Genomic DNA, 14984 nt, shown 5'->3' with positions numbered 1-14984 from the left:
TCTAAATTTTAACATAAAGCAAACATTCTAATGATGTTAATATACATATACATTTATGTATTATATTCACAGAAAATGTGTATATGTACTCAATACATATGCATATTTGTTCATATATAGATGATAGAGCAAACAACAAGAGAAACTAAAAAAAAAATCTGGAACTCAGAAAATAAATTGTGGGGGAAACCCCAGTTAATAGATGAAGATGAAATAATAAGAAGTACAGGGTAGAATGGACACATGGATTTGGATAGTGTGTTAGCCAGTATTTCATTTCTGTGACAAAAATACCTGACCAGGATAAACCTAGCAGAGGAAAAGTTTATTTGGGGCTCATAGCTTCAAAACATTTCAACAAATGTTCTGGTCCCGAGGAGAGGCTGAACATCTTGACAGAAAAGCATGGTGGAGGAAAGCTGTCAGTTCATGGCAGGCAGGAAAGAGAAAGAAAGAGAGAGAGAGGGAGAGGACACATGGGAAGACAAAATTATTATCCTCAAAGGCTCACTCTGAGTGATCCATTTCCTCCAGCCTCACACAACTTGCCTACAGTGCTACCCAGTAGCCCATTCTAATTATTAATTAATCATGTGGAATAATCCATGATGAGGGTACAGTTACTACCATTGCCTAAAATCCCAGGTTCATGGTGGACTCCAGATGATCATTGTTAGGCTCCCTTGCTGAGGCTTTGTGTGGGCTGTTTTTAGTGTAGAGTCAAGGTCATAAACACTCTGATTCAGCACAGATTACTCAAGGTCATAAACATTTGCTTGTGAGCATGCACCCCCTGATGCAACCTGCTGGTCGTCTTTGTCTGGCCTGCATGTAAAAGGGCCTATGGAAATAGGGGCTCACATCTGGGAGCAAAATGGAATGAAACTGGCTGGGGCCTGAATCTGGCTAAAGGTTGCTGCCTCATCTGAATAAATCTTGTCCACTATTCCAACTGTATCTTGCATCTTCTTCTACCTGCTGGGATCCAGAATCTTTTTCCTAGATTTGAGCTTTTGCCCCAACAGGGATCTTGCTTTCAAAACATGAGCTTTCCTGGAGACATTAAAAATGTAACCCATAACAGTAAGTAGAAAAAAAAGAGCAAAATGAGGGAAACAATGATAGTCAAACAAAAATTTTTAAAAAAACATAGATAGTTAGCCCTCAAAATATGAATTTCATATCCTATCCCATACACACAAGGGAACAGAACAAACTTAAACTATAATTGAAGAAAACTTTTCTAAAGCAAAGGAAGTCTAAACCCATATATTAAAAGGAAGCTCTGTGACCAGGGAAATTTGACTTAGAACAGTTAGTACAAAAATATATTGTAAGAAACATTGGAACTTTAAAGTCAAACCTATTTTAAGAAGACAAGCAAATATATCAAAACTCTTATAATAAAATAAAAACAGCTTATTATAAAACTCCAGAGTTCAATTTTAGACATCACTGGAACAATACCTGCAAGAAACTGAAAGGAAAAGATGACAAGTTAGAATTTTATGTCTAGGCACATATTTCTATCAATTTAAATGGTACTACAAACATCTGATTATTAACAATTCTGTAAATATTTTTTCCAATGATCTCATTGTGAGAAAATAGTACAAGATAAACTCCAACTGGTCAAGGGCTTGAGAAAACTACAATAAAGATCCAGTGGTGAAGGTAGAGGGTATTTAACTATAGGTCTAGAATAAAAGTAAAGGCCAGAGCAGAATTATCAGAAAGAAATGTAAATGTTGCAAACTATAAGGCTGTAGAAATAATACATCTAACAAAAGCACAACAATTTGAGGGATGATTAAAAAGTAAAATAAGCCCAGTTTTGCCTCATCCCTATGAACTGCAATTAAAAATCTTCTATTTCTTCAATAACAAATTCTTTACTTTTCAATCAACTATGGAAGAGAGACTATTTAAGTCTCTACTCAGAGTTGCTGATTTGTCCAATTCTTGATACTTTTGATAGTTCCATCTGCTTTCTGAGAAAATAATACAGTCTTCTTATGGTTACATGTGATATCTTCTTCTTCTTCTTTTTTTTTTTTTTTTTAACTTGTAACCTGTCTCCAACACTCTCTTGCAAACAGTTGAGTCTTGCTAGTGTGGTCAATGTGACAAACCCTCTATTTTACTTGAAGAACTTAGTCTATTTATATTTAATGTAATTATTTATATGCTTGTGTTTTACCCCATCATCTTGCTATTCTTTTTCAATTCTGTTTTTTTTTTTGTATATATATTTTTACCTTTTTTCAAGAGTTCTTTAGATTTATCTAATTAATTCATTAATATTCCATTTTTACCTCCTCCTTTGGCTTTATTTTACTCTGTACCTGTATTTATCAGAGAATTCTTGAGGTCTTACATGAATCCTTCACTTGTCACAGTTCACCTTCAAATAATATTGGAATGTAAGATTATTTGAAAAAGGCTAAACATGGTACTTTTATTTGTACCTTCTCTTCTGGTGCTGTTTTTTGCCATGCATTTTAGCTTCTTATATGTTATAAACTTCATGGTTCATTTATTTGTTAATTAATTTTGCTTTGAAACATTATTAGTTAAAAGATGAGGGAGAAAAAAAAAGTTCTGTATAGTTAAAATTCCTACTGTTCTCTAGACTTTCATGTAGATCCATATTTCAGCCTGGTAGTGTTTGAGAAAGTTCCTATGTATTTCTGTTGGGGAAGACTTCTCCTGGGCATTAATTCCCTTGGATTTGTTTAATTAAAATGTCTCTATTTTGCCTTTCTTTTAGAAATTGAATACTAGGCTGAAAGATAAATGTTTCTTGTGGTGTTTTAATGATGCCAGCCTATTGTCTTTTGATTTGCATTTGTGATTAGGAGATAAAATTTGTATCACTGTTTTGCCATATATAATATGCCTTTTATTCCCCTTGGATAATTTAATAGATTTATTTTAAACTCATCTTCAACAATTTATGGGACAGCATCAAAAGACCAAATCTAACAGTTAATGGGATAGAGGAAGGCACAGAATTTCAAACCAAAGAAATGCACAATCTCTTCATTGTGATAATATCAGAAAATATCCCAAGCATAAAGAACGAATTGGAAGACCAAATACAAGAGGCTTACAGGACACCAAATCTGCATAATTACAACAGATCTACACCAATGCACATTATAAAGAAAATGCCTAGCATACAGAATAAGGACAGAATCTTAAAAGAGATTCTACTAAGAGAGAGGATTCAGATCACATGTAGGAGGAGACCAATTTAATCCTCAAAGCCATCCTGGAACAACATATACCAAGCTCTGAAAGAAAATAGATGCCAACCAAGAATCTAGGCTGTCCCATAATTCTTGGATGTTCTGTTCATGGTTTCTTACTATCTTCACTGTGTGGTCAATTATTTTCCAGATTGTATACTTTGTCTTCATTATCTGAAGTTCTTTCTTCCAAGTGATCTAGTCTGTTCATTATGCTTTCTATTGAGATTTTTATTTGATTTATTGCATCCTTCATTTGAAGGACTCTGTTTTCTTTTCAGAGTTTCGATCTCTCTCTTGAAGTAATCTTTTGCTACCTGTATTTGCTCTTATCTCTTTGTTGGAGTGATCAAGTTTTGCCTGTATTTGCTCATTTAGGTCATTCTTTAATTTGCAGATCATTTTAATTATGAACGCTCTGAACACCTTCTCTGACACTTCATCAACTTTGCTGACCATGGGTTCTATTGTTATAGTATCCTGGTTTGTTTGGGGCACTTTCCTCCCTTGTTTTTTCATGCTGTCTATGTGTCTTCCTTTCTTGCAATGTGGATCTGAGATATTACAGTTTCTTCCTTATATTCTTGTAGTACCCATGCATATTGTCTGTATCTCACTTTGATGTTGGGTTTCCAGGCCCTGCTGGTGTCCCTCAATATATGCTACTGCATCTAAAGGTGGTGGTGGCAATAGCCAAGGTAAATTGAGATAATAGTTGAGATACCTCAAGATGGAATCAATGTCTTACAGAGATATGGCTGAAAAGGTGGGCCTCACACTCTCTTTGGGATGCCTGCTCTGAGATGTAGCTGCTTCTAAGCCCTGTCTGCTGTCAAAAAGTTAGAGACTACTGCATGGCAAAGGCTATGATGATACTGCAGTGTCCCAAAGTGAAAGTGGGTTAGGCTTAGGCTCTCACATGTGTGGGGGACAAACTCAGATGTATACTGAACCTAGGTCCTGCAGAAGACAGTGTGGATGGATCTGGGCCAGATCTGGGTTCCTGAGTTAGTCTGCTGGTCAGAAGAAGCAGTCCTGTTCTGGAGGCTAGGCTCTGGCAGGTGTCGATCCCATGGGTGAAGCTGGGCCTACTGTAAGCCTGGGTCCTGTGAGCGCTGGTGTGTGTCAGTTCTATAGCTTCTTTATTTGTTTTTTTTTTTTATTATTTGTTTGTTTGTTTAGAAGACTAATCTAATTACTCCTGCTTGTTTTCCAGGACCATGTGCCTGAAATATGTTTTTATCATTATTTTACCTTCAACCTGTGGGTGTTTTTGTCTGTAAGATGGGTCTCATGTAAACAGCATAGTTGGATTTTTGTTTTTGATCCATTCTGCTAATTTGTGTCAGTCAGTTGGGTAATTGAGACTACTAACATTATCAATTACGATAGATATGTGATTGTGGCTTTCTGACATTTTGATTTATTACTACAATTTATTCTATCTAGGTCTATCTAGGTTCTAAGTTAGTGGATTCTTCTATTGAACTTCCTCTGTGGATTTGGGAACTATATTTTTTAGTTCTGTGCAATGTTTATCTATGAGTATTCTTTGTAGTGTCCTGGTTTGGTGCTCATGAATTCTGTTATTTAATTCTTATCATGGAATGATTTTATTCCCTCCTTGAATTTGAAACTGATTTTTGTTCTGTATATTAACCTTGGATTATAATTATTTTTGCATAAGGTTAGGAATATCTCATGGATTTTAGAATCTGGGTAAAACAAAGTAGAAGGGAGCCTCATTATATTCCCTCTAAATGTGACCTGATACTTCTCTCTCACAGTTTTTAATATTCTTTCCTTGTTTTCTATGTTAGAAATTTTGATTATGATATGTTTTGGTGAGATTCTCATTTGACTCATTCTATTTGGGGGTCTTATAACCCTCCTGTACATGGACATCTATCTTGTTTCTGATATGGTAGAAGTTTTCTGTAACTATTTCATTGAAAATAATTGTATGCCTTTAGCTTGAATCTCCATGTTCTCTTCTATCGCAGTGACTCTAGTGTTTGGTCTGTGAGAGTTGACTCAGAAATTTTGTATATTCTGGTCATGTTCCATAGTTTTCCTTACTGCCTTCTGCATATTTAAGATCATATTGCCTGTCTTCAGTGCCTGAAGTTCTGTCTTCAAGGGCTGAAGTTTTTTTTTTCTACACTATCTAGTCTGTTTTTGATGCCTTCAAGTGAGCTCATAATTTGATTAATTTTGTCTTTCATTTCTAGGAGTTCTCTTTGGTTTTTCTTTTCACTGTTTCTATTTTTTTTTATTAAGTGGTGTTTCATCTCCTGTAATTTCTTTCTTAATTCCTTCCTTAGATCTTCTTTTAGTTCATTGATCATTTTAATATTAGTTTTTTATAATCTTTCTCTGGGTTTTTTTCTACCTCAATTCCAGTGAGTTTTTTTGTTGGGAGTTTGTGGAGTTCGGGGGATTTGTTTGCCTGTTTTGTCATGTTTTTAGTTATTGGTCTTGCACATCAATTAAAGTGGATTCCTCTAACTCTTACCTCTTTATTTTTTGTGTGTGTCCTTTTGTGTATAGTTATCTTATTTGTTCTAGAACTTCTATTTGGTTTGATGTTTGAGTAGATGACAAGGGGTGGATCTAAGTTTCCTGTCTTATTATTCCTCCATGGATCCTTGTTGATGGCTTGGGTTTTTTTTTTTTTTTTGTCCCCTTTCTTCTTTGAGTAGGAATAATGTGAGGGAATGTTTAGTTCTGCAGCAGAATCTCTAACCTGTGGACTTTTAGTGTCTCTGTAGGTTTTCAGTACCTCCCATAATGGGGACAAAATAAATGATAGTAACAACTTTTTGCAAACAACAAATAGTAAATAGTGTTAAATACCCAGAAACTACTATGAAGTCTTCAACATTAATTACCAACAAAAACCAGGAATGGTGGATTTAGTAATTGTCAACAGTGAAAACAATAACCATGAACTAGGTATGGCTTTAAAGAAAATATCAGGTTTCAACCAAATCATCCAAAGCAGTAATGATTATATAGCACTTAGTGGGGGCAGGTGCTATATCATCAATTTAGTTCTGAATGATGATAAAATACATTTAATTGGGGGAAAGGGAAAGGTGTTAGGAAATTTGAAAATACACTTTCAGAAAATGAACAAAGAGAATGCAGAAGAGCAGTAGTAGGTGATGTTCATATAGAGGAATGGGGGAGATATAGGAAGTGCAGTATTGGAAGACAGTGAGAAAGAACAATAAAATCATGCCAATAGCAGAAGGTAAGATTGAGAGAGAAACAAGAAAAGTAAAATATTGAAAGTAAAATGAGAGAAAACAAGACAAATAAGTGTATGTATATATGTCCCTGAAAGAATCAGGACATCCAGAATTCAGATACTCACTCTCACAACACACACACACACACACACACACACACACACACACACTCATACAGGCACACACACACACAGAAGGAATAAGTAAAAGACTATCAAAAAGAAAAGAAAAAAGTGTGTGTGTGTGTGTGTGTGTGTGTGTGTGTGTGTGTGTGTGTAAAGGAAGAAAAAAAATCTAATATCATGCTGTAAACTGAAGGGACCTTCTCCACTGAAGTGGTCAAAATATTTGACTGGAATGAGGGGTCAATGTCTATGTTCAGTAGTTTTTCATCCAATTATTCTTACTAAAGTACCCCGATAGAGAGAGCAAGGGGTGCAGGAAGTTAACCCCTTGCTGTTAATTTGTTGTTCTCTGAGTTACCAGTTGGCGTGGCCTAAGAATGAAGCTGTTTCATATAAGACTCAGTCTTTCCTCTCACCAGTATGAGGTGGGTTAAAATGTACAGTTGGTTTGCATTGAGACCCTTCTTAACAGCTCTGCGGACACAGCTGGTGGCACTGAGACCTACTTGGGCTTCAGGTCTTGTTGGGCTAGGGTGATAGGTGTCTTCTTTGGAAAGACTAGGTTGATCTGCCCCAAGATCAGGTCTGTGGGTTTAGTTCTCAGGTGCCTACCAAGAACTCCAACAGTGGTGCAGGGGGCCGATCCTGTACTCAATTGTACCCAGGATCTGGGCCTTCCTAGTTGTAGTTCCTGAGTATACTCCTTCCCGCCTGCTTCAACTGCCAGATGACTTTGGCTGGTCACTTGAGCTGCCTGATACAGAGGCTCCCCTTTGCCATTCCAACTGCATTCTCCCTAGGTACAGTCTACTCCACACTAATTTCTCTCACAATATGCTGGACAGGCCCGATGTCCCACACTAGGTGCCTGAGGGATATGGTAGTTGTGTGTGGGTTTTTTTCCTTTTTCTTTTTCCTGATTTTCAGAGTCCTACTGATGTCACGGAGGGTACGCTGACTCCAAGATGGCTCTTGCCCCTTGAGCCAGTCAGGATACAGCTCTTGCATTTATTTAATACCTGAGTGTGTTTGTCAAGGACCTGTACTGTTTGTCCCTCTAGGTTCAGATAAGTTTAGACAGTGTTTTTGATCTCAGATTTCTCTGCACTGCGATGCGCCCCCTGAAATGTGGCTTTTCTAGTCCCCCTTAACTTGCCTGTAGTGTGTCAGCTCCAGTAGCTGCTGCCAGTGGCTTATTCCTTCATTTTATTTTATCCAATCTTCTGAGTCTCCAGGCTGCTTTGAGCATTCAGTATTATATCCCAGAGAAATCCCTCTTTCACTGAGAAGCTGTGTATCTGCTACCTTGGTCTCAGGTGCCCTTAATATCCAAAAGTCTGATAATAGTTTCCCTCTGAAATAGTTATATTTATCTTTCCATTCTTTAGTTACTTAGCAAAAGCCTTGACATCCTCTTTGCCTTCTCTCCTTCTTTTACTTACCCCATCTCATTCTTCAGGTAAACTTCTGGCTATACTGTGAGCATGCTTCAGAAATCCAGAGATGACCTCTTATTCCATCTTGTACTACTTAATTTAAATCAGGCTACTGTAATCTCTTACTTGGATCACTATAAAAGTCTCCTATCTATCTACTCTCTTTGCTTTGAGCCTTGTCCCCATAATCTTTTTTCAAAATACTAGAGGTAATTTTTTTAAATGTAAAGTCATATCATGTCATGTCTCTACTTGAAATATTCCAGTGGCATGACAAAGAAAGGTCAAACAAAGCCATTAAAATTATTTCTGAGGCTTCAGAAGATCCCACCCTTCCAGAATCTTTCCCTTTCCTCTCTCTTCTTACCAAACTTGCCAAGAATTTACAAGATTGTCTCCTTCCCCTCCATATCTTTCTCAAATGTGACCAACTCAGTGAAGCCAATTGTAACCATCATTTTAAAAGTCATCCCTTTCCCAATAATCCCAAGATCCACTACTTTTATCTATTTTTCTTTTTAGTACTCTTCAACTTCTGTTGAAGCACATACTTTTAAATTACATAAGAGAAGATGTACATCTACCTACCTTTTATCCACTGATCTATCTGAAGTATGAGAATAATATCTGGTTAGCAGTGGGCACTTGGCATGTTGGTGAATATTTATGGAATGAATGAATAAAGAAAACATCGAGTATTAAAGACAAGAAGAATGTAAATCCAAGTAAGCATTTGAGGAGTTCCTTGGGGAAATGTACTGTGTTGATTAAGGATCAAGACAGCATCTTATCAAATATGATTAACTAATGAAGTTAAGTCTGGATAAAATTAACAGTAAATTATTTTTGTAGTTATTGAATACAAATCATTTAAATCTTTTTAGGTGTAACATGAATGGTGAAGAAAAGGGAACTGACAAATATTTAATCCAGAGACTTTTTGTAGAAGTCTCCTTCCTAAAAGAAAAACCTAAATACATGGCTCCATAAGGAAGGAAGATTTGGAGATGGAAAGAAGTAGGAAACCACTTAGAGACCCAGGGGTGCTCCACAGATTAAAATCATCTCTACAACCAATATTGAAGGAGTACAAGATTAAACAATGAAAATCTGATCATGGGATAGAAGGGCTCTGATCTCCTGAGTGCTTCACAGAGACTCATGGTACACAAAAGTTTCAGTCTTTTAAGGCAGGTTATACCTGCTCAATAGAAGGGCAGAAATTCTAGAAGTGGTCACTTGTTGCCCACTCTCTCCTGCCTTCACACCACCAATGTACTACACAAATGCAAGTACTGTTTAAAATTTATTTTTGAAAGTAGGTACAACAACAGTTTTTTAAAAATCTCTAATACTTTTTCATGCGCAAAGTTCTTGGTTTTGCAGCCCAATTAAGAATTAGCACAGACTTTATATATTAATTGTAGATGTGTGTGTGTGTGTGTGTGTGTGTGTGTGTGCACTTAGAAATAAATAAAGGGCTGGCTTACCATATGCAGTATGTCTGGCTTGAACTTGTGGATCAGGTTAATAACTGGCATTTTATATGATGTTATCTCTCATCCTGTCTCTTGCTTTGGCAGTTGTACTACAGTATGGATAACTGAGTTCACTAGTTGAATAGAAAGTTATATATGGAATTTGTGACATGACTTTTAAATTTGCTGATAATACCAAAGTAGTCTGGAAAATTGAAAGTTTTGGGGCACTCTGAACATGTTCAAAGATAACTGAGGAAAAATCATCAATCCCGTGTATCACTGTGACACTAATCTTAGCAAATAGAAATTTAAACTTTACCAAAACTCAAAAGAATGTGTATGAGTCTTTTTTAAAATAACTATTGACATATAATAATTTTCATATCAAATTGTCATAGTATTTGATTAATTTGGGGGCGTACTTGTTATTTCAATTAAAGTTGTAATACCAAGGTTTGTATGAAAAATTTTAAATTTTAAATTCTCTTAAAATTACTAAAATTAATACAGTGTTTTTCATATGGCGTGAACATTTTTAGCTATCTGAGGTAGAAATTTGATTCCATGCATGATTTTATGTTTGAGAGTGTATAAGTTCATGCAAATATATATATAGTATTGAGAGGATTAATTCACATCAGAGAGAGTCATAGAGAGAATGGTCTATAATGTGCAGCCATGTATTTGGAAGCAAGCAATTCTTACTTTTCATTACTAATTTCATAAAATTAATTTCATGTACTATTGGATAGTAAAAACAAATAAAAACACCTAACATCGAAGTACCAGTTAAGTAGTGGTGTCTTTCAATTGAAAAAAAAGAGGAAAATTTTATTCTAAAGGCCAAGTTAAAGATAAATACATGCTCTAGGCAACAGAGTCGCTTTTGAATAGTTAAGAAGGTGCATGCCTGTAATCCCAGCGGCTCGGGAGGCTGAGACAGGAGGATTGTGTGTTCAAAGTCAGCCTCAGCAAAAAGTGAGGTGCTAAACCACTCAGTGAGACCTTGTCTCTATAAAATACAAAATAAGGCTGGGGATGTGGCTTGGTGGTTGAGTGCATCTGAGTTCAATCCCTGGTACCAACAACAACAAAAACAAAATGAAGAAAAACATATTTCTTCACAGATGCATTTCCATGTGTTAACAGATCTTATGATGGATAATCTTCCCTGAAGATATTTTGCTTTAATAATGTACACCAGTCATCGTTGACAACCACATACTTGTTTTCAGTGTATAAAAAGAACCATGCAAACATCCTATCTAAACACAGTTATTCACAGAAGATTTTTAAACTACATAAAGTGTCCAGTTTATTTTAAAATATGAATAACCCATTGGAACCTGGGATAATTTCCATGACTTAACACACCTTTATGAGTCTCTCACAAAATGTTCTTATGTATTTACAGAAAATTATAAATACATGATACACACATCAAGTGTACATGATAGTTTGATGTTGTTTTGAACTTTACATAAGAATATTCATGTTTAATTATGTAGAAAGATGATTTGATTAATGGGTTCCGAAGGAATTGTCCAAATTATATAAAGCAACTGCTTCCTCATGGGTATTCAGAAGTGAGTTGATGCATGGAGGTGATGAAAACCAAGGTATCACCATCTAACAATTGGTAGCTATGTGACCTTGGAGAATTTCATGTGAACTTTTCTTTGAATGTTAGTTTCCTTTTGAAATGTGAAGATGTCTACTCAACAGATAGAGCTGAGAAGACTGAGAAAATGTGTTTCTAGTATGCTGCACCACAGGGTCCATCCAAATTTCTCTACAAACAGTGATTTTTATTTTTTCCCAATTTTCTCAGTGATTTCATTAACTTGGGAAATTAAAGTTTGAAGTCTTTTAAAAATTGAAGAATATTATTATTATTCAAGCGACCTTATTGGATTGTATTTTGGTCCCAGTGTTGGATGAACTTAGGAAAGAAAAGGTAAAGGGGAGACAAATATGCTTTGCTTTTATTTTTGAAAATATATTTTAGTGAGAGAAAATACTATTATGTTCATCCATATTTATGAAAAATAAATTGAACATTTAATACTGCATTTAAAGCAGTTGTGAAGTCAGTGGAATAATTATGAAGGCCTTTGCTTTCTATAGAGAAATATTCTCAGAGGATAAAAAGAATCAGTCCAATCTAACACAGAACAAGTTTTCTAAGAAGCTTTCAAATTATGCTCTCCAATGTCCTTCTATGTAGTAAGGTCACAATGAAAATATTCTAAGTTTACATATTCTATAGTTAGCACATTAACTTAAACATGTTACATATAGAGTGAGACCTTATGTATAATGTATAGTGTAAACACATTTCGGTTTTGGTATTTCCTTGGTAAGATGGAGGAATTCATTTATAGGACTCATTGAAAAGGGTTTAATATATGAAGCATTTAAAAGATGTTGAGATTTGAGGTACAACAGAAGTTGAAGACCATCTTGTAGCACAGAGAGGTAGATAATTTTTTCTTAATTTTTAAGGCATGAAAGAAATGACAAGCCCGGCAGGACAGCTTGGCTAGCCGCATCAACATGTTCAAAATGATCAGAACTTTCTCTGTCCGACACCACGGAAGAACTTGTCTGAGGCTCGCGGAGGGCGCTGGACCTCTAAGCCGCGGGAGGCGCCATCACCTGCCAGGATACACCTACTCTCCGGCTAAAGTTATGATGTGGGAATACAAAAGGATGGCGCACCAAAGACAACATTTGAGCGGGGACTAGAATTACATGCCAAAGTCACAGTTTTTGCGGAGGGTTGCCTTGGACACCTAGCCAAGCAACTATACAAGAAATTTGATTTGAGGGCCAATTGTGATCCCCAAACCTAGGGGATTGGACTGAAGGAGTTATGGATTATTGATGAAAAGAAGTGGAAACCTGGGAGAGTGGATCACACAGTTGGAAGGCCGTTGGACAGGGCATACTTATGGAGGCTTTTTCCTCTATCATTTAAATGAAGGTGAACCCCTAGTAGCTCTTGGTTTTGTGGTTGGTCTAGACTATCAAGATCCTTACCTGAGTCCATTCAGAGAATTCCAAAGGTGGAAACATCATCCCAGCATTCAGCCAACATTGGAAGGTGGGAAAAGAATTGCCTATGGAGCCAGAGCTCTCAATGAAGGTGGCTTTCAGTCTATACCAAAACTCACCTTTCCTGGTGGTTTACTAATTGGTTGTAGCCCTGGCTTCTTGAATGTTCCCAAGATCAAAGGTGTCCATACAGCAATGAAAAGTGGAAGTTTGGCAGCAGACTCAATTTTTCATCAACTAACTAGTGAAAATCTCCAATCAAATACAATAGGACTCCATGTAATCGAGTATGAGGACAATTTGAAGAAATCTTGGTTGTGGAAAGAGCTCTATTCTGTTAGAAATATAAGACCTTCCTGCCATGGAGCATTGGGTTTATATGGAGGGATGATTTACACTGGAATATTTTACTGGATATTGAGAGGAATGGAACCATGGACCCTAAAACATAAAGGTTCTGACTCTGATCAGCTTAAGCCAGCCAAAAATTGCACAACTATTGAGTATCCAAAACCTGATGGACAGATCAGTTTTGGCCTCTTGTCATCTGTGGCTTTAAGTGTTACTAATCATGAACATGACCAGCTAGCACATTTAACTTTAAAGGATGACAGCATACCTATAAACAGAAATCTATCAATATATGATGGGCCTGAGCAGCAATTCTGCCCTGCAGGAGTTTATGAATTTGTACCTTTGGAACAAGGTGATGGATTTCGGTTACAGATAAATGCTCAGAACTGTGTGCACTGTAAAACATGTGATATGAAAGATCCAAGTCAGAATATTAACTGGATGGTGCCCGAAGTTGGAGGAGGACCAGCTTATAATGGAATGTAAACTGCAACTTATTTCATTTCAGGTACATTTACATTTAAAATGTAAATGCATAGCAAACTAACATTAAAATATTTAGAAGTTAACAAGTACCCTTCACAAAATAACTATTGGTGAAATAAATGTTTTATACTATATTATGTAAAATTGTCCCATAAAAATTATGAAACATTTTCCTCTTACAATAAAACTAAAAATGATGTAGCATTTACTTAAAAAAAGATGTTGAGAATATTTTTATGTTTGAATTTATTACATGTTTCATCAAAGATTTGTTTCTGTATATTTAGAACTGGAGAAAATATGAATGAAGGATAAAATTTTTAACTTTAAATTATGTACAATTACATATAATTCTGAAACACATTTTAATCCTGAAGTCCAATTTAATATATTAAAAATTATATTACTAGAAAGAGAGAGATAAAAATTTATTTCACTGTTAAGATTGATTTCTCCATCTATTACTTTTTAAAACCTAGAGATGCCAACTTTTCCTTCCGACCAGTTGAAAAAAATAACAGAATTCAGATGTACCTGTAATATTTTAACAATTAGAAAACTATACAAAATTTGTGATTTAAGGAGTTTCCAACCCTGGACAACGGGCAATATGGCTCTGTCATCTCTGGGAGAAGAGATACAGGGTGGGTCCTGGGATTGTAGGAGCTTACATCTTGCAGGTGTGTCCACAGTGTCTCACTCATTTGAGGAACTAGAGATCACAGTATGGAAAAAGAAGGTGGCTAAAATTTGACGGCAAAGAAGAGCTGCCTCAGACTCTGGCTGAGTATTGATTTCCACAGCTACAGGAAGAACTACCTGAGAAATGGCAGTGACCACCAAAAGTAGCAGCCATCACTTTGTGTAGATTCTTTTCCATCTGAGGTCCTTGTGAAGCATTCCCTTTAATATCTCATGAAGGCAAGCTCTGCTGCCAAAGAATTCTCTCAGTTTGCAAATATTTTCTCTCGGTAGATGGATCATTTTTCCATTTTCTTAGCAGTATTTTGTGAACAGCAGACACATTTAACTTTGAATCAATTTGGTTTATCATTTTGCACGTCTATATTTCATGTTTTCTGTGTTCTATTTAAGAAACCTTTGTGAAAGACAGAACTGCAAGTATGACTATTATTTTCTTCTAGAATTTTTGGAGTTTTATCTCTGACATTGACTTTCATTTCTATTCAAGTAGATTTTTTTGAGTCTGAAGTGACATTCATGTCTATTATTTCTTCTTTTAGCATATGGCTATCTAATTATTCCAACAATATTGTTGGAAAACTCATTTTTTCCTCCCATAAATTACTGTGCTCCTTTGTTAAAAATAAACATCATAGATGTATGAGTCTATTTCTGTTTTCTAAATTTTCTTCTATTAAACATTCTGTAAGTTGTTATGTATATACGGTGATGCCACCTCCTTTTTTTATTCCTGATATTGGAAATTCCTATCTTCTTTCTTTTTGTCCTTATCAGTCTGCTCATGTTTTGTTATTTTTATAGAACAGCAATTGATTTCTCTCTCTTTTTCTTTCTC

The 14984-nt window shown here is 35.8% G+C and overlaps 1 pseudogene across 1 annotated transcript; it reads left to right on the top strand.

The window, feature by feature from the left end:
* The first annotated feature begins 11119 nt into the window (after nt 1-11119).
* Nucleotides 11120-13511, top strand: LOC308651265 (electron transfer flavoprotein-ubiquinone oxidoreductase, mitochondrial-like; annotated as a pseudogene). Its single transcript has 2 exons — nt 11120-11133; nt 12237-13511. The product of its transcript is annotated as an electron transfer flavoprotein-ubiquinone oxidoreductase, mitochondrial-like (transcript).
* Nucleotides 13512-14984: the final 1473 nt, after the last annotated feature.

Source organism: Spermophilus citellus (assembly GCF_964194105.1).
Source record: "Spermophilus citellus genome assembly, chromosome: 6".
In the NCBI taxonomy this organism is placed as follows: domain Eukaryota; kingdom Metazoa; phylum Chordata; class Mammalia; order Rodentia; family Sciuridae; genus Spermophilus; species Spermophilus citellus.
The sequence above is the reverse complement of the archived record's forward strand: the minus strand, read 5'-3'. Positions and strand labels throughout refer to the sequence as shown.